The 20,881-nt window shown below is 43.8% G+C and overlaps 1 protein-coding gene across 1 annotated transcript in view; it reads left to right on the top strand.

The window, feature by feature from the left end:
• megf6 (multiple EGF like domains 6) overlaps window positions 1-20,881 on the top strand; it is a 58,635-nt gene that overhangs the window by 1,747 nt on the left and 36,007 nt on the right. The gene's annotated exons all lie outside the window — the stretch shown is intronic.

Below are 20,881 nucleotides of genomic sequence, written 5' to 3' on the forward strand. Positions count from 1 at the left end.
TCCAGAACATTCAATCACTGGGTACTTTTCACATACAGTTCTGTACATAGCCTGTGGCATGCTTCACATGGTAAAACGGATGGCTTTATCTACAGGGCTTGATGTTACAGCTGACCAAAATGAGTGTGATACACTCGCTAGGCTTCATTAAGCTCTTTAGATGGGAGCAATGTTATTGGCACATTGCTCCCTTCCCTCTGGTTCTATGCAATGCAATATGGTGGAGGATATAGCCACCTTCTACAGCTCTGTATACATAGCTGGCTATTGGTTGTGAGCTGCCACTGTTGAATCGACCACACAAGTTGCCATCTTTGGTCAGCAGGGACACACTTGCGTGACACTGTCATGACCTTTCGTTAACTGAATGCCAGAGAAAACATACATTTTCTTGCTGTCATCCTTAACATTCAGGGTAAATACATGCTACGGTCAAGCTTTATCCATACACACAGGGAATAAAAGATGAAATGGCTATAGCGAGAAAGACAATGTGGTGCAGGTTGTTTTCACATTCTGCTGAGAGGGACTATTCATTTTAAAATTAATTATAAAAAACAACCTTCATGTTTGTGCGTCTGCAACTGTTGCAATTGATTTTAATATAGTTTTGTTCCATTTATACTCATAGTGTTTGGAGAGCTATTAGACCCATTCATAATGGATATGGTGCGCCTGACGTGTTTGAATTAGCCTTTATCTGGCTACATGTGTCCAGGGCATAAAGAACATGGTCCTGGTGCTCATAAACTGTGAAAAGGCCTAACCCTATGCATTCCCTTAGAAAAGATAGGCGTCTTACTGCTCCTCGTTGGCTGCTGCACACTGTGGGACAGTGTGTTTGGGGGTCGGGTAAGGTAATTACAGAGGGGGTAATAACACAAGGAAGTGCTGTTTCTTTGAAGGCTAATGCCTCAGGCTAGTCCAGCTATTTTACCACCAGTCTCTCCTGCTGCTTTAAGCCCCTCTGTGCTCTGGCACTGACATGCTAATGAGAACATGTTGTCACTGTTTCCACAGTAACCTCCTGTCCTAATAATCTGTGGCTGATTGAATGTTTCAGTATTCTTTCCTCGGTCACCCAAATTTAGTGATTGGTGTTCAGCTACAGTAGGCCTATTTAAAGATGTACTGTACCGCTCTTCTGAAATAAAGATGTCTTATTTCCAGGCATATGGCAGCCAGTAAATGCAGGAAGAGCTGAATGAAACAATTATTAAGAAGATTCAGGCGCATTCATTTTAACACTACAGAAAATACAGGCAGGTTTAAAATGCTGAAGAATTCACAGGGGTACCTGTGCGTCTAAACATGTCTCAGAGGGGTGCGATTATAAGGTGCTGAGGAAAGAATTGAGCTTCTTTTCTGACAGGAATCACCCCAATCATCACACATAGTTGAATAGCTTTTGCATGCTTGTGGCTCTGTGTGTTGAGTGTCTTAATGCTCGTGGCTCAGTGTGTTGAATGTCTTAGTGCTTGTGGCTCTGTGTATTGAATGTCTTAGTGCTTGTGGCTCTGTATGTTGAGTGTCTTAGTACTTGTGGCTCTGTATTTTGAGTGTCTTAGTGCTTGTGGCTCTGTATTTTGAGTGTCTTAGTGCTTGTGGCTCTGTATTTTGAGTGTCTTAGTGGGAAGCTGAGCGATTTCTCACTTCTACTGATGGTGAGGAGAGGGAGGAGCTGGAGACTCAGCTTGCATTAACCCTGTGGAATACACAGGACTGGGGGCACTTACACACTGCACTGTATCTCGGCTGACTGGGACAACTCCTGATGCTCTTAAGATTGATGAGTGTGTGTACGCTGCAAAAAAATAAAATAAATAAGCAAATCTCAACAAGCATTTTAGACTTATATACTTTGTTGGAGCCATTATTCCTAGAAGGAAACCTTTATGTTTTGTGTGTTACTTACCTTTGGCTGTGGAAAGGAAAAGAGCTTGATTAGTGTCATTTGATATGTTGTCTTTCAGTTGTTGAAGCCTAGCCCATAGTATATGGTAGTTTTCTCATGTTATGCCACCCACTGGTCAGGTATGGCTACTGCACTTAGAGGTGTGCACCCCTTGGGTCAAGGGTTAAAAGTAAGATGGCTGCCACCAGTCAGTGTGACACATGTGAACAGTGAATGAAAGCATGGAAGCAGGCCTCTCGGCAAGATAAGGTTTTCAAGTGTTATACAAAGGCTACCGGAGCATAAATCAAGCATTATATTTTATTATATTTGACATCATTTAGAAGGCAGTTTAAAAGATTAGTTTAGTTTTGTGTATCAACTCATCTACCATCCATAACCCGGTGCTGACCACGCCTGAAGCAACAAATGGTGAGTCAAACAAACACATTGAAGCCCTGCCAAAACCTGCTTGTTGTAAATAAATGAAGATGAAAATTGAACTTAAAGTTGAAAGCAAACACTGGCAATGTCACAAACAATGGCACAAACAAATTGAAAACCTTGCTGATGTGGGCAATTGGATGTTTTGATGTGTGAAGCATTTACTGGATTGGAAGTCATGAACTTTTGGAAAACTTGCTGCTGAAATACAATGGAACAAATGTTTGATGAATTGGAATCTGTGACTATTGCCTTGTGATGATGGAAGGAATGCTTTGGCCCTGAAATGTTTGACTTCAAAAGGATGATGACAAACTGTGTTTGAATTTGAATCAAAGCTTAAAGGGACAGTACTGTGCACACATTTAAAGAAGCATAATCAAGTGAAACACAAACAGGAAAATGTCAACTACCGAGGAAAAAAGGGTTTCAAAACCCACCCTTAAAGCCATGGAAGAAAAATGTAAAACTTTAATTGGAGACAGGAAATCAAAACTTTCCAATTTCACAAAAACAAAGAATATGATGACACCACTGATGTTGAGTTACTCCAATGTGAAAGCCATAAGGAACAACTTGATGATATTGTGGTGAGATTCCTTGATGCACACAAGTTAGTGCAAGGATTAATGTCTCTGGATGAGGCATCCGTTGATGATTTGAATTGGTTCAAGCCTAAGCTGGCTACCATGCATGACTTCCAAGGTGAGGTACGCCAATGGCTCAGCCTTGCTCCTATTGAGGCCCAGCTTCAAGCAGATAAGGAGCAAAGAGAGGATGAAAGTCAAAACACCATCGCAAGAGCATCCCAAGGTACTGGGAGAACATCAAGATGCTCACAAAAGCAACGTGAAGCTGAAGCTGAGCGTGCTGCCTTGTTGGCACGCCAAGCCGCATTGGAGGAAAAGCTGGCTTTGGATAAACAGGAGGCTGAACTGAAAGCCAAGAAAGAACGTCTTGCTTTGAAAACTGACATTGCAGCCGCAGATGCTAGGGTAAAGGTACTGGAAACAGAAATGACCACCACTCCTCTCATGGAGGTCTCACCTTCACCTCAAATAAAGGAAGACACATCCCAGAACGTTCAGCCAGAGGGAGTTGAAGAGGATGGACAAGACAAGCTCTGTTTTGCTGGCAATGTTTCTGCTGCAAAGCCAGACCAGTATCCGCCCTTCAAACCCTTGGAGAAAAAGTACAGCTTTAACCAACCTACTCACATTGACAACAGCGCTGATAATGATGATGAGGAGGAAGAGGATGATGATGAGGAAGAGAATGATGATGATGAGGAGGAGGAGGAAGAGGAAGACATTTTTGATATCGTACAGGAGGATGACATAGAAAGCGGTGGCCTGGAAGATTTACAGGCACCATCATATGTGCAATATGACATGAAAGAGCTGACGACTACACAGCATAAAGGCATGCGCAGCACACGCTTCAACAATGGAACCGGTCTTAACAACAAGGGATTGAAGGGCAGTGGGCGCGCCACGCCACAATCACGGACACGACTACAGCGGTCCCAACCAAAACAGTCACAACCTCAACTTCCTTGATCACAACCACAACATAACAATAATGTGGATTTGTCTACTGTCATGCAAAGGCAAAATCATGTCACAGAAATGCTCATAAAAGAACAAAGGCTTGCACTCCTCCCATCCAGGGATATCTCAAGCTTTTCCGGTGATGCGCTCCATTACCTGAGCTTCATTCGGTCATTTGAACACACCATAGAGAGCAAAACCGATGATTGCCGTGATCGTTTGTTCTACTTGGAACAGTTCACCACTGGACAGCCACAGGACCTTGTACGCAGTTGTCTGCATATGGAGCCCCAAAAAGGCTACAAGGAAGCCAAAAGGCTGTTGAAGGAGAACTTTGGAAATTACTTCCTGGTTGCGACCTCGTATCTGGAAAAGGCCCTTAATTGGACCGCCATTAAGGCTGAAGATAAGAAGGCACTCCTATCATATGCAATCTTTCTGAGAGGGTGTTACAATACCATGCAAAAGATTGACTACATGGAGGAGATGAACAGTCTTGGAAACATGAGGACCATAATCTCCAAGTTACCGTTCAAGCTACCCAAGCTCATGGAGCCATGGAAGGTTCTTAACAGCCAAGGTAATGGACCATACGCTGTCAAGACCATGTTAGGATGGGTGGTGAATGGCCTACTTCATGATGACTGTATATGTGGGGACTCGGCATCATGCCTGCTTGCAAATCGCATATCCGTGTCAACTTTAGACAACTTACTGCTTCAACAGTACAACCATGACTTCCCAGAGAAGAATTACGAAGAGAAGACGGAAATGTCGATCGAGGACAAACGATTCATCAACATGATGGACAGCTCTGCTGAGCTTAAAGATGGACGCTACTATCTGCCACTTCCATTCAAGATGGACAATTGTAAGATGCCGGATGACAGGCAAATGGCAGAACAGCGTGCCAAATCATTGAAAAGGAAATTAAACAAAAATCCAAAATTCCGTGAAGAGTACGTTGCATTTCTCAATTCCATGATTGAAAAGGAATATGCAGAGCCAGTCCCCCAGGAGGAACGTGGACCCAGCCGTGGAAAGGTGTGGTACATACCCCACCACGGGGTCTACCACCCTAGGAAAGGGAAGTTACGTGTAGTATTTGACTGCTCCGCATGCTTCCAAGGTGTTTCTTTGAACAGCCAACTTATCCAGGGTCCAAATCTGACCAGCTCTTTGATTGGCGTTCTTCTCCGCTTTCGGCTGGAGCCAGTAGCTTTCACGGCCGACATTGAGAGTATGTTCCACAGAGTCAAGGTCAGCCCATCAGACGTGGACTACCTGCGTTTTGTTTGGTGGCCACAAGGGGATGTCACCCAAGAGCTTAAGGAGTACAGGATGACGGTACATCTTTTTGGAGCCACATCATCTTCAAGCTGTGCGAGTTATGCTCTGAAGCAGACGGCGAAAGACAATCAAGCCAACTTCTCAGCTGAGACTCTTGACACCATACAAAACAACTTTTACGTTGATGACTGTTTAAAGTCAGTTCCTACAGAGAAACATGCCATCGCTCTATGTAAGAATGTCAAGGAAGCCTGTGCCAAAGGAGGATTCAACCTCACACAGTGGATGAACAACAGCAAAGCTGTGCTGGCCTCCATCCCAAGAGAGGACCGAGACAAGGCGGCAAAGGACCTGGACCTGGACACCGAAACCCTACCTGTGGAAAGAGCCTTAGGGGTTCAATGGAATGCGGACAGTGACACTTTCAGGTTCAGTGTGTCCCTGAAGGAGCAACCGTGCACCAGAAGAGGCATACTGTCCACTGTAGCATCAGTATACGATCCACTGGGATTCTTAGCCCCTTTCGTGTTTACTGCTAAGCATATCTTGCAGGAGTGCTGCAAGAACAATTATGGATGGGATGATGATTTGCCACCACACATCGTGCAATCCTGGAAAGAGTGGCTGATGGGACTCAAGCAGATTGCAGAACTGAGCATAGACCGGTGCATAAAGCCTAAAAACTTTGGAGCAATCGCCTCAGCCCAACTGCACCACTTTTGCGACGCGTCGGAAAAGGGGTATGGAACAGCAAGTTACTTACGACTAACTAACGACTGAAACGAGGTCCACACTGCCTTCATTATGGGGAAGGCCTGTGTGGCCCCAGTAAAACAGATGACCATCCCTAGGATGGAACTAACTGCCTCAGCACTAGCAATGAAGATGGAGAGGATTCTGACCACAGAGCTTCAGATACCACTCAAAGGTTCTGTTTTTTGGACAGACAGCATGTCACGAGTGAGTAGAATCAGAGAAGCGTCACAGGTCATGCAGTGGAGACATGTTGGAACCAAGCTCAACCCTGCAGACCATGCTTCGCGAGGGTTAGCTGCTGCTGACTTCCTTGGCTGCAGTTGGTTCATTGGCCCAGCCTTTTTAACGACACCAGAGAGGAATTGGCCTAAACCACAAGTTGACTCCACTCCACTTGCAACAGATGACCCTGAAGTGAGAAAAACCAAAGTCACTGTAAACGCAGTGCTAAGCAAGGACTCTGATGCTACAAATACCCTCCTGCACTACTACTCCAACTGGAATGACCTCCAGAGGGCAGTAGCTTGGTTTCTCAAACTGAAAGCTCTCCTCGTTCAGATAAAGAACAAGAGGAATGAAGTCAAGAGGTCTGTGAGCTCTCCAAGATTGGTTGAAAGCCAAATGGTGAAGTTTAAAGACACCTTGAAGGTTGGAACTCTGACCACAGATGACCTGAAGGATGCCGAAACTGCCATCATAAGCCTCTGTCAGGCTCGAGGATTTCCAGAGGAAATGGCTGCCCTGAAAAAGGGAGACTTGAATGTCAAGAGAAACAGTCCCGTATACGCCTTGGATCCTCAGATGGACAAAGGAATCATGCGGGTTGGAGGCAGACTGGGCAGGCTAGCAATGCCACTGGAAGCGGTTCATCCAGCCATCCTTCCAAAGCAACACCACATTTCCCAGCTTCTGATGAGACACATCCATCACAAAACGGGTCATGGAGGACGCAATCACATGCTGTCATGCCTCAGGCAAAGATTCTGGATACCAGCAGCCAACTCCCTGGCAAGGAGAACGATTTCTGCATGCACCACCTGCAGGCGTCTTCAAGCGAATGTCGGACAGCAGAAGATGGCAGACCTGCCGAAGGACCGCATCACACCAGATATTCCGCCCTTTACCCACATAGGAGTCGATTATTTTGGTCCAATCACAGTGAAAAGAGGGCGTATTGAAGTCAAGCGCTATGGTGTCATCTTTACTTGCCTTGTCAGCAGAGCGATTAATCTGGAGGTTGCCCATTCATTAGATACAGATTCTTGTATCAACGCCCTTAGACGTTTTGTAGCAAGAAGAGGACAGATAAAGGAAATGAGATCAGACAATGGTACCAATTTCGTCGCCTCAGAGCGGGAATTGAGAGAAGCCATGAAGGCTTGGAACACACAGAAGATGGAAAAGGCTCTTCTCCAAGATGGCATTAAGTGGACCTTTAACCCCCCTGCTGCCCCTCACCATGGAGGTGTGTGGGAGCGGTTAATTCGACTTGTGAAGAAGACCCTCTTGTCTGTGACTACACAACAAACTCTGGATGATGAAGGATTACATACCATCATGTGTGAAGCAGAATCCATCCTCAATGGACGCCCCTTGACCGCCGTCTCTGATGACCCTAATGACTTGGAGGCTTTAACCCCTAACCATCTCCTCCTCATGAAGAACCAGCCCAGCTTGCCACCAGGGCTGTTTAACAAGGACGACTCATACGTCAAACGGCGTTGGAGACAAGTACAATACATTGCTGATATTTTTTGGAAGAGATGGATCAAAGAGTACCTACCTCTGCTCCAAGAGCGATCAAAGTGGAGCCGTCAGAGAAGAAACTTTGTCAAGGGAGATATCGTGCTTGTCGAATAACCCACAGCGCCACGTGGATCATGGCTGATGGCCAGAGTCATAGAGACCAACCCAGACTCTAAGGGTCTAGTCCGCAGCGTTCGTCTGCAAACCAAGATGAGTGAAATGGAGCGACCAATAAGCAAGCTATGCTTACTGGTAGAGGCCTCGGACTAACAGGCCAGATGGCCTGCACACTTACACTGCTCGCATATTGTAGTCTGCTTACACATAGTCATGCATTACATACACACTAAACTTACCATGCACCACACTCTTAAGTAAGACGTTTGAGTTGTTGGTTATTGCTTAGTATGCATTTGGTTTTGTGAGTTCTGCTGTTGGTTTTCAGCAGTTTTTTGAGTTATTACGTTTAGTGGAAAAGGTATTGCTTGTAGGCTCCATGTTGACTTTTAGTTTTAAGTATTGTTGCCTTATGCCAGTACCAATATGGGGCCGGTGTGTTGGAGCCATTATTCCTAGAAGGAAACCTTTATGTTTTGTGTGTTACTTACCTTTGGCTGTGGAAAGGAAAAGAGCTTGATTAGTGTCATTTGATATGTTGTCTTTCAGTTGTTGAAGCCTAGCCCATAGTATATGGTAGTTTTCTCATGTTATGCCACCCACTGGTCAGGTATGGCTACTGCACTTAGAGGTGTGCACCCCTTGGGTCAAGGGTTAAAAGTAAGATGGCTGCCACCAGTCAGTGTGACATGTGAACAGTGAATGGAAGCAGGCCTCTCGGCAAGATAAGGTTTTCAAGTGTTATACAAAGGCTACCGGAGCATAAATCAAGCATTATATTTTATTATATTTGACATCATTTAGAAGGCAGTTTAAAAGATTAGTTTAGTTTTGTGTATCAACTCATCTACCATCCATAACCCGGTGCTGACCACGCCTGAAGCAACAAATGGTGAGTCAAACAAACACATTGAAGCCCTGCCAAAACCTGCTTGTTGTAAATAAATGAAGATGAAAATTGAACTTAAAGTTGAAAGCAAACACTGGCAATGTCTCAAACAATGGCACAAACATACTTGTTATGCTTTTTCCCTGGTTATGGGCATGCACTTTGCACTTTGTTGCATGTCGCTCTGGATAAGATAATGTAACATAATGTTATATTTCAACAGAATCTTGTTTATATTACTACTTGCTAAATAAGACAAAAGTACTCCCAATGCGGCATTTCAAGATTTGCCAATGGGGTAAAAAAGTTTCACTGGACAAGCACGCAGCAACTTAAAACAAGTTACTTAAACACTGGTTAAACAGACCTTTTTGCAGTGATGTTATTGAGACTCTTATGTGATGAGTGTGTAAAAATCCAGTTACCCAGAAAGCAACACTCAAATATTAGGAAAACAGACGCGCCAGCTTAGTTTTTAGCACTTTCTTAGCAGCAACCTGCATGTCCACTTCAATTTAAGGCAATAAAAAGGAGGTTTCTTCACCAAACTCTGGGATTTCTTTGAGCAGCCTCTGTTGAAAAATGAAAAAGTAATCAAGTAAAAAGTAAGCATCAGGCCAAGGAGGACAGTCTCTGAGTCCTGCTCCCATCCTGTCATGCTGTTCCAGGAGTCCTTGAGCCAAGTCCATAACCTGTTTCAGTCTTCCTGAGAGCAGCTGTAAGAGAGTGTGGGGAGTCAAAATATTTCTGCTCTTCCACCAAAATGAACCATTGCAGTCCAATCTATAAGTATGAGTGGGGTGTCTACTTTCTATACCAGATTATCTGTCAGAATATCTGTACTGTACCAGGAATGGAAGGTCTTTTCTAAGGGGGGCCTGGGTCTGAGCCCATAGCTAATTTCCTCATTGTCTTATTGGGAATGTGGTTGGATGATGAAATCAGTTATCGAAAGGTGATACACTTAACTGCTCAGAAAAGTAGCAAATTAAAATACTGTTATGTAGCCATTGGATTCCTTTCCGGAATCATCCATTTCCACTGGCTCTCCAAATGTAGCCTTCTGTGTTCTCTGTGCTTATTTTGGCATCTGCATTAGCATAATTCATAATTCGGTTTTAGTTTGTGTTTTATTTCCCATTCACAATATTGTTTTAAGAAATAGCAGTACATGAAAGATTTTAAAAATGGGATGAATGAAGTTAAAGGTGTGTTGGGGAATAGACAGAGCTTTAGTTTGTATAACTCACAGAATATTTGTGATGGAATCTAATTTCTCATACTTTTCCTGCATCATGCGAGGTTAATTTTCCATTGAGACAGATGAGCAGGACTGCTTGAGGATGTCTCAGCAGTAGGATTCTGTCTGGGGCAGCAGTAGGATTCTGTCTGGGGCAGCAGTAGCTGTTCTGCCTAGGGCAGCAGTAGGATTCTGCCTGGGGCAGCAGTAGGATTCTGCCTGGGGCAGCAGTAGGATTCTGCTGGAGCTGCTGGAGGGCTGAGGATGTTTGCACTCCCACTGGAGGAGGCTACTGGCCTTCTGGCATCCAAAAACTATTAGAAGCCGTAGAAGTTTTAAGTCCAGAAAGTAGAATGCTTGGTTTGAGGATGGAGTATTCAGTGTGTGTGTGTGTGTGTGTGTGCATGGGATTAACATCATGCATAGTGAACTGTTCTCTCGCTGGAGCTGTGACACAACATATTTCTCCCTGAGAGCTGAGCTCCAGTCTCTGCCATGTTCCGTCTCTTCTTTTTCCTCCCCTGAAGCGTTTTTCCATCCCCCTCTCATCTTTCAGCACAGATTTACTGCTGCTCTCCTTTCCCAGCACCATTTAAGCATCAACTAAAAAAACAACAGAATGGGGACCTGATCTGGCACCTGTCCCTCTGCTGGGCTATGGTGGGTCATGGAGCGATAGGTGTGTGTTGAGGTGTGTGCGCTGATGCTCATTTGGTTGGGCAGGTCTGTGCATTGTGGTGCATGCGCTGTCACACTCATTTGGTAGGGCAGGTCAGTGTGTTGAGGTGAATGCTGTGGCACTCATTTGCTGGAGCAGGTCTGCATGTTAACGGGTGCGTGGTGAGATTCATTTGGCATGGCAGTGCTGTGTGTTGAGGTGTGGCTGTAACACTCGATGTGTGCGGCAGCCTGTGTTTTCAGGTGGATGGAGAGAAAGACAGGTGGTTATTGCGAATGGGCAGGGAAGGGTTTCATGTTGCACGAGTACTGTGAAGATTTACGGTTCACATGAACAGAAGCTTAGGAGATTTTGAGAGGGGACGCCACTGTCTGCAAGCGTGTTTTGATGTGCGGAGAGAGATAGATGTTGTGTGTGTATTAGAATATGTAAGTATATGTACTGTATATATGTATATATGATATATGTGAATGTGTGCACATGTTTATGTGAAGGAGAAAGAGAGAGCAAGAGGGATAGAGTGTGAGCATGTGTGTATGTGTGTGAGAGAGAGAGATGGAGTGCAAGAGAGATGGGTCATGCTAAAAGTTAAGCCACAATGTCTCTTCTCCATAGGGATGTACATTAAGCTGTTCTGCAGCTTTGCAACAACATGGCCGTCCTGTTCCAGCAGCCATCCCTCTCCAGCATCAGGCCCTTCATGTTAAGCACTTCTTCCGAGAACAGAGCTCACACGCTGGCCTGGTGCAGCACGGCTGCTGGGTCCGCATTAGGAAAACATGTGAACAGAGCTCCCCAGGCACGGTAGCTATTAATGGCTTTAGCAGTACAGGAGCAGAGGCCTCTCTCTGCAGTGCTGCCATGGCCCTACTGTAGCAGGGAAACCAGGGGCACAGTCATATACATTACCAACAGGCACTGGAATCTCAGGAGTTGTATTGCTTTAAAATTGTTCTTAAAAAAAAAAAACGGTCTTAGAATCCATTAAAGGTCTTTCCCCTGATGATGGGGAATGAATACAGAGAAAGGAGCCTGATACATTCTGAAATATCTACGACAAGGTCACCGCACGCAAAAGCAGATCACAGTGCCTGGAGCCTCTGTGAAACTGGTCAGATATTACTATGAGTTAATTGCCCTGTCAATAATAGCACAGTGTGTTAACACCCCTACCCCTGATATTGCTAAGCCTTAATGCCCCGCTTTGTAATGCCACAGTATGCTGATACCCCTGCTTCTCATATTGTGAATTAACCCTATCTACTGCCTGTATAACGCTTCCCACTGCTCAAACCTGGTCAGCTGTTAATCACTGTGTTTATGACTCTCAGTCTGCCTCATCTTGACCTGCTTGAACATTGAGCTGGTCAAGCTGGTCACAAGCTGGTGTAGCTGGGACTTGGTATGAGCTGGTCAACCAGCATGGTCAAGCTTGTCATGAAGCTGGCCTCGCTGGGTATGAGCTGGTCAACCAGCTAGTGCTGGTAGCTTGTCTGCAAGTTTCAAAACATACAGTAGCTTGAGCTGTTTTTCCAGCAGGGTACTCAGGTGTGCGTGCACAGTATGTGCATGTATTTTAGACCTATCACCAGATAGTTTTGTGTAACTGTCAATGATATGACAGCTGGTTATGATGCAGCAACGCAGTGTATTTGCCTGTTGGATTTTGTTCACTACATTACATAATCACTTTACCTGTTCTTGAAAGTTGCTTAATTAATTATACACACTGACATAATCTTTCATTGAATTTGATAAAGTTGTGAAAATACACTGCACTAGAACAATAGACTTTATCATCTGTAATATAGAATTATTATTTCAGTGAAACCAAATAAATATAGGGATAAGTAAAAAGTTAAAAACAGAGGTTTGGCCTCAAATGTACACTTGTTCCAGATATAACCAAAGTCTTGTCTAAATTTAGGCTACACTTGGGTGGTTTATCCCTCTAGTTCTTAATGCTTTGATTCTGGTTTCCAGGATCTGGACGTGGGGAGGTGATGCCTGCAGAGCCCCTGTATCTGGCTGCAGACAGGGCTCCGTTGGGTAGTGCCCCGTGTTTAAGGCCAACATTCCCCACTGTAAGATCACCCCTCACATTTCCTTCCATGTTCCTCATCAGAGAAAATTCTCTCCATGTGCTAGAAACCAGGAGCAGGTGGAGCGATCCTTCTGACAGTTAGCCTGGAAGCCAGTGGGTGCTAACTGCAGCTACAGTACATGGGATTGTGTCAAGCACTAGAGAGAGCTGATGGGCCTCAGGCATGTGTGGAATGGGGTTTCACTAGGAGTGTAGAGGTCGACACGGTTGTAGTCATGCCTGATTAATGGTACTGGGTCCAAGACCCATATGATGGCTGGATCTTACCGAGTGGTTCTTCTGCAGAAGATGTAGACACATGGTTGTGGTTTCTACTGTTCTATGAAGCAAGGGATCACATCTGTGTTTGGTTTGGGATTATGCTGAAAGCTGTGGTCAGTCTACACCAGGCAGTTATTTCAGATCACTTTGTATTGAATGTGGAGGAAATGAACCCGTGTATTTTTTACGTTGGTGGCTGGCGCTACCAACTGGGGCATCTCTCCAGACAAAGGCCGGTTTGAAGCGGTGCTTTTAGAGTGCCGCTGGATCAGAGGGGCTGTGGGGGGAGTTCTGTCAGTGGTGATATTTGGGGAAAGGGCTGGACTGGTGCTGAAACAGTGCAGTGGTGTCGTGGGAGGAGAGTTTGTGTTGGTAGTACATTGTGCTGTCCAGTGTATCACACTGTGGCGGGATGCAGGGTGCAGTAGCAAGCCTTTGGCAAAGGGATTCAACTCGGATGCTTATTGTGTAGTCATTTTATGTACATGCATGTGGTGGGGATGTACATGTTGAGGTTATGTTCTCTTTAGGTACTAACTTTAACGTGTTTAAAACGTCCAGGATAATAACTTTTTTGGGGCTATTTTCACATGCTAGTTTAGAAATCATTACAATAATGTACTGGTACTTGCATTGTTTTTGTGGATTTAAGAAATCAAACCAAGACCACTAAAGAGAGGTAGCCTTAGACTATATGGAAGTAAACGTTTCCAATCTTGATCCACTGAAGACCTGTGCAGAATGAACGCACTGGCATTGAAATTCAACATTAAACAGACTTCTGAAAAATGGCACTGAACTGTGGAAGGGACTTCTCATTAATTCACCATTTGCCCTCAATTCATCTATCTCTTTCTCTCCAGGCATCCAGAAAAGGGCCCGTTCCGATGTTGTTCTTGAATTGTTTCCAGAAATACAATGTCTTTTCCAGATAGACAACAGTCTCTCCAATTTGTTCAATTTATACTGCAGCTAATTGGCAAAAGCACCAGTGACACACAGGGAAAGCCAGTGCACAGCACACAAGGAGTTTCACTCATATCTAAATATTTTCCAGGAAAACTCCACTGAGCTTCAATGCGAACAGCAAGCAGCTCAAGCACAGTTGAAAACTTGCTATATGAAATCAGTAGAATTAAGGTTTGCATGTAGACTAACCACTTGTAACATCTTTCAGGTGTTAAATGAAATAAATACAATTTAAGGAAAATAATTGAAATATATAATATAATTATATAATAATAAGAATAATGAAAGTGCAGCAGTATGCAAAAACATTTCAAATGAGCTTGAAAAAGCCCCCAGAATCTCTCATCTTCTCTGACTTTTTCTGCCGTGCCCCACTCTCAGCTTTTAGTAACATGTTTAAAAAGATAAAAACTGAGAATTGGCACTTTAAGCATAAGTCCATTGTTTGGAGTACAGAGCCAAATCAAGAAATATATCTTTGCCCCAAACATTGTGGAGCATACTGTATGTGTCCTCAGAGACTGACTACAGGGACTTGCTGTATCCGCTGAATGACATGCATTTCCACTGTAGTGGTCAACATTCCTGGAGGGAAAGACCAAGATCAGAATTAATTCAAATAAAGCCTGCATCTCAGGAAATCACAGGTTATCATCCATCTCCCACGGTATGGGCTGTGGTGACATAATCTCATCTGTAACTAATTTTGTCATGCCAAGTTCCTTTGCATTAAAAACAATAATGGCTGTACTGTTGACTGGGTGGTTGGAGGGGGTGCACTCATGTGCTTAACAGATTATGGAGCTTGAAAGGTATGAAGTTATTTTAAAGCCTCTTGGCCTCTACTTAAATACTCATAAAGTATGTGGTTATCATAAAGATTTGTTTCCTTATTTATCTTGGTCTCTTTTCAAGAAAACTACCTTTGTCCTTTTTGCTGGTAAAGTTGCAAGAATCCCTGGTCTCCACAGTAACAGAAACGCTGTGCTTTATTAAGGGTTTAATATGAATGAAATTTGTGTTACCAACAGCCTGTAGCTCCTTTCTCTACAGTCAGCTTTCAGTGTTCTGTGCAGAATCTGATATCTACTGCAGACTATCCATAAACATGCCACCACAGACAAGAGGCCCCAAACTAGACGGCATAATTAGCAATCATATATCACTGTACAGTATGTCAATAGTATCCTGAGAACCATGTTAAAATAGACTTTCTGCATCTGGCTCTCACAAAGGAGACTAATGGAAGTGCCTTCTTAAAAAAACTTTCCAATGTTATGATGACTTCTGGGTTTCTGTTCTCATTTATGATCTCAGTAGCCTGTGAAGTCATGTGGAAGGACCGCAGTTGGTTGACAGTAACTGTGGCGATTGTGTTTTGCTGTGTAGGTTTTTGTGTTTTCTGCCATATGCTTTCTCTTTTGGCATCAGTCTGGAGGCATTTAAGTTCAGTTATCTGAATTATTATCTGACTGAACTAGATTACTAATATAATTACTCCCAATCTGAACATATTACTGGGGAAATTAAATTACTTGAATTACTTTACAAGTGGTTTGTCCACAGGCAAACCTGAATGCAACTGATTTCATATTTTCAAGTTTTCATTGAAACATTTTCCTATATTAATTTTTAACTGGCTAAAATTTCTTATCCCAATCTTAATATTTTGGAATTTTTCCACAAGTTTGTGTTTTATTAATTGATCAGAAGGAATATTCAAATAAGCACCAATATGCATCATGGCCAGCATTAGAGAGGGTGATCCACCCCTCCCACCAGTCACCTAACAGGCTAGAGCTGAGCCTGCCAGCATACATTAATTCAGGCAAAATATAATTATGCCAATTATCTCATTCAGGATTGAGGGTCAGAATGGGATAAAGACCAGGAGCATCTCTGCCACACCAGGACCAGGGCTTCCCATCTCTCCTATAAGACTGAAATGCCCAAGGCCCAGGGCGCCAGGCAGGGTCTACAAGTGCAGAATTAGTAGCAGAGGAAGGGGCTAATTACAGCTTTAATCACTGCCAGACTGCGGGGAACCTCTCACTCAGTAACACATATTTCAGAAGTCACTCAGAACAGAGGAGGTTTAGTTTGAGACAATAAACCAGGCCCTATGGAACCTGGAGGAGATGAGAGCCAGGTTCCATAGGGTTCATGATATAGCCCTGCTGACTCTGTGGCCAGGGCTGAGTAACCGCTATCAGGGCAGTATCAGGGCACACATGTATGTGTGTCTCCTTATTTATAAAGATGCCACTTCATCGTCTACTAACCTAAAGGTTGGTACATTTCTAAAGTAAAGCAGACATTTTACATACACTCTTATCCAGAACAACTTACATACATATGTAGCTTTGCATTCATTGCATTTATACAGCTGGGAATGTACAAGCTGTAAAGCCGCTTAGGTTAAGTACCTCACGCTTTCAGAGTGTAACACTGTTACAGTCTTAATCCTGATTCAGTGTGTAACACTGTTACAGTCTTAATCCTGATTCAGTGTGTAACGCTGTTACAGTCTTAATCCTGTTTCAGAGTGTAATGCTCTTACAGTCTTAATCCTGTTTCAGAGTGTAACACTGTTACAGTCTTAATCCTGATTCAGTGTGTAACGCTGTTACAGTCTTAATCCTGTTTCAGAGTGTAATGCTCTTACAGTCTTAATCCTGATTCAGTGTGTAACGCTGTTACAGTCCACATTCTGCTTCAGTGTGTAACACTATGATAGTCCTCATCCGGCTTCAGTGTGTAACGCTCTTAGTCATCACCCTGATTCAGTGTGTAACACTGTTACAGTCCACATTCTGCTTCAATGTATAACATTATGATAGTCCTCATCCTGCTTCAGTGTGTAACGCTGTTAGTCATCACCCTGATTCAGTGTGTAACACTTACAGTCCACATTCTGCTTCAATGTGTAACACTATGATAGTCCTCATCCTGTTTCAGTGTGTAACGCTGTTGGTCATCACCCTGATTCAGTGGGTAACGCTGTTATAGTCCACATTCTACTTCAGTGTGTAACGCTGTTAGTCATCACCCTGATTCAGTGTGTAACACTGTTACAGTCATCACCCTGCTTCAGTGTGTAATGCTGTTACAGTCCACATTCTGCTTCAGTGTGTAACGTTATGATAGTCCTTATCCTGATTCAGTGTGTAACACTGTTACAGTCATCACCCTGTTTCAGTGTGTAATGCTGTTACAGTCTTCACTCTGCTTCAGTGTGTAACGCTGTTACATTCATCACCCTGATTCAGTGTGTAACGCTGTTACAGTCATCACCCTGCTTCAGTGTGTAACGCTGTTACATTCATCACCCTGATTCAGTGTGTAATGCTGTTACAGTCCACAATCTGCTTCAGTGTGTAATGCTGTTACAGTCATCACCCTGATTCAGTGTGTAACACTGTTACAGTCATCACCCTGCTTCAGTGTGTAATGCTCTTACAGTCATCACCCTGTTTCAGCGTGTACCTGTGCTACTCCTGTCCCTTGCAGTACAAGGCCAAGAAACAAACTAATTTTAAATGATTTATCACAAGGGAAATTATTTTCCTCAAGCATTTTAATCACACACTTTGCCAGACGGTCACTCCTGCATACAATCTTAAGACACGGTCGTGATTAGACTTTGAGAGCGGATAGTTTTTGGAGAGGAAACAGAAATCAGAAACACCCCCCGCCCCACTGCCTTGTCTTGCTCCTAACAGCTTTCCCAGCTGCAGCTATTGATGAGCGCTGAACAGAGACGGGCCAGCTCCGCCCCTAACCTGTCTGTCACAGCCGGGCAGAAGTGGCTCTGACCCCTCAGTGTCAGAAAACACCACTCTGACTCCTACATAGCTGAGACGGGCTAGCCTTACTCTTTGGTCTTGGAGACACTGAGCTCAGAGTTCAGAAACAATGCCCTGACTCCTCAGTATCAGAGAGTTATCGTGTAGCAGATATTACCATGCAGATGGAAAGTCTTACTTGTTGCCCACAAGGACCCAATTTAGCTGCTTTGCATTTTGTTTTCTTATTCTGCTATGTTTATTACCCGACCGCAACAACCTTAAAACAACCGACCACAACAGCCGTGTACATGCCAAGATTAATCATCTGTCCAGTTGTGAAACCGTAATTTTGCATTATGTTTGCGGCTATCATGCAGATCTGTGATTGCACGGTCTGACAGCCAATGCTGTAGCATAAAACCTTATCTTTGTTCTGAAATCTTCAGGGAAGTTTTATGATGCCATTATGCTGAGCCAAATCCGTAATATTATTATTGTCACCGAAGGACTAGGAAACTAATTTTCTTTTTGTCTGCTTCTTTCCACTCATAATTATTCAGGTACAGCTCAGCACCACTTTATGCACACTTATTTATTTTACAACCGTGCTCAAACTCCCGGGAGTGAGACAGAGCTGCAATTTTGTGTATATAAAGGCTAGCCCTGTTCATAAGATTTAATAAAGCCTATTTGTTCTGCACCAAGAGGAAACAAATCTAGTTTATGAACTCAAGTAAAAAAAAAATAAGCATATGTAAATATGCTGAAAATCCATTACATTGTAAATCATATTTAAACATTTATTGTCTGAAAATCCTTTTTATTTCAGACCCATAAATCCCACAATGTGACACAGACCGGGGCTTGTTAAAAGTAAAGTAAAAAGCTGTGGTTGTAAGCAGCAGTGATGTTTCTTCTATGTGAAGAACAGTGAAGTCTCTGTGAGGTGTCTCTTGTTTGGGGTCTCTCCCCTCTTTACCTGTGAGGATAATATTGAGGTCTCTCTCTGAGAAGATTTCAGCTTGGTCACCTCTCAGTGTTATGGAGGCTCTTTTGAGTCACCACCACTGGAATGAAGATCTAGTTTTTGTTTTGTTTGAGTGACTGTTGGCTGGGGATATTTAAGTTCACACAGATTAGTGACGCTGTTCACATTTGTACATTGCATATTTCATTATGTCTGTGTCTTTGTTTTTAGCTCTTTCACATATGTCTGTTTTCTTTCTATAATTTACATGAAAATGAACAACTCATTGTTGGGCTCCATTCCATGGCCTCTTGGTCGACCCTATGACTCTGCTTTGATAAGAGCTGGTGATTGTGAAAGCTGTCAGGTTACTTCCTGCCTTTCAGTCTCACTTGAAAAGCTATTCCCAAGAAACTTCTCAGCTGCTCCAAATGTCAAGCTCTGTGGTGAACTTTAACCTTTGGCCCTATTGATTAGGTCATCAGGGCATGCTTAACGAGACCCGATGTGTCCATTCAGACATTCAAGAGCACTGTGTCATTCCTGTGGGATGTATGGTTGTGTCTGTTCTGGAGAACAGGAACCTCCTGGTTATCTTCACGGCATCTCAGAGGACTATAAGCCAGCACCTCGCCAATCAGGAGAGCGGAGGTGTGTGTTACATTACAGCACTGTGACAAAACATCACACATCTCAGTACACATACTGTAAGCCTTCAGTACAGTCAGTTCTCAGGTTAAACTACCTTTCTGTCTGGAGAAAGAGTGGTGGTCCAGTGGAGTGGGTGGATGTTCATGAATATATGGAAGAGAGGGTAGAGAGAATGGGAATCTCATCCTGTACTGAACACTGACAGGGGGTGGGGGTCAGTGAAATTAAAGCATTTATTGTTTATTATTGTTAGTGGAATATTTCTGAGTTTATTTATCTTTGCACTGTCATTTTGAACTCAGACTTGGACTGCAGGACCATATGAAAGTGTGTGTACAGCATGCATGTGCTCAGAATGAATCCAGGCAGGGCCTACTGTATGGTTTATCTGCTGACAGGAGTCAGACTCTGATATGAATATAATCCATTCAACAGGAGCCAGCTAACACACAACACACACTGAGATGTGAAGAATGTGTGAATATAGTTCACAATAGCTTTTTTCCCCCACAAAACACAATTAATTCCAACCCAAGGTTCAGATTTCTGCATCATAAAGAACAGAATTATGCGAAGGCGGCAGAATCTCTTTCAGATGCAGAATACTCTGAGACTCAGCAGTGCATGGTATGTTACTATTGGCTGCCGAGACAAAGGGGGAGTGGCCTGTTGTCTTGTGTATATGGCTGCGGCCTCCCTTGAGCCGATGATTTATCGTGCGGTCAGCACTTCAAACGAGAGCCTTTTGGGGGAGGAAAAGAGAAGACACTGGGGGGTGGGCTCGAACAGACCCAAGATAGAACAGGTAGTGTCAGTGACACTTGATGAGGTTAGCAGGAAGGATATCCTGGAAGCAATGTCTTCCACAGAAATGCTAAAGCCTAAAACAAAAGCTTGTCATGCTCTGTGCTGCTTTACATGGTCTACTCATAGCACTGACAATGGTTTTACAGACACAATGGTGGTAATGAACTTTTTTAAAGGACAAAAGACACAGTTGTTAGAATGGGCTCACAGAACAGACACAGAGCATCCAATTTAAATAGGATAAATAGGATGCCGCACCTGACCTGGCGGGACCAGAGCCCTCCAACAAAGTAGAGTGGGGACACAGTGCTGACATTCAGATACTTCATTTGAGAAAATCCAGAGGTCATAACCTTGATCACCCTGCCCTGTCTTTCCCGAGTGTTCATTTGAGTTAGAGGCGGAACGCCCAGATAGGCCCCTACATCCTGAGAACTGCCTGCTGTGAGACCATGGGCCTGAGGCTATCTGGGCCTGTAACATCCCCAGGTCTCCCTGAGGGACGAGACTCTGAGGGACATCAGCAATCATCTCAGCATAGATTCCCTCTGTAATGTAGTGCAGCCATGCATGGAGCTGCCAGGTTTGGTAAGCTAGCTGGTGTGAGAATTACTCCGTTTGCAGGTGGTGGGGGGTGATTGAGGTCACGGACTGGGTTGCGACCGAGATTGACGACCAGGGGGGCATTGAGATTGCTGACGGGGGCGTGCAATTTGGATAGTTGATGGG

This window comes from Conger conger, chromosome 13, assembly GCF_963514075.1.
Source record: "Conger conger chromosome 13, fConCon1.1, whole genome shotgun sequence".
NCBI classification, from domain to species: Eukaryota; Metazoa; Chordata; class Actinopteri; order Anguilliformes; family Congridae; genus Conger; species Conger conger.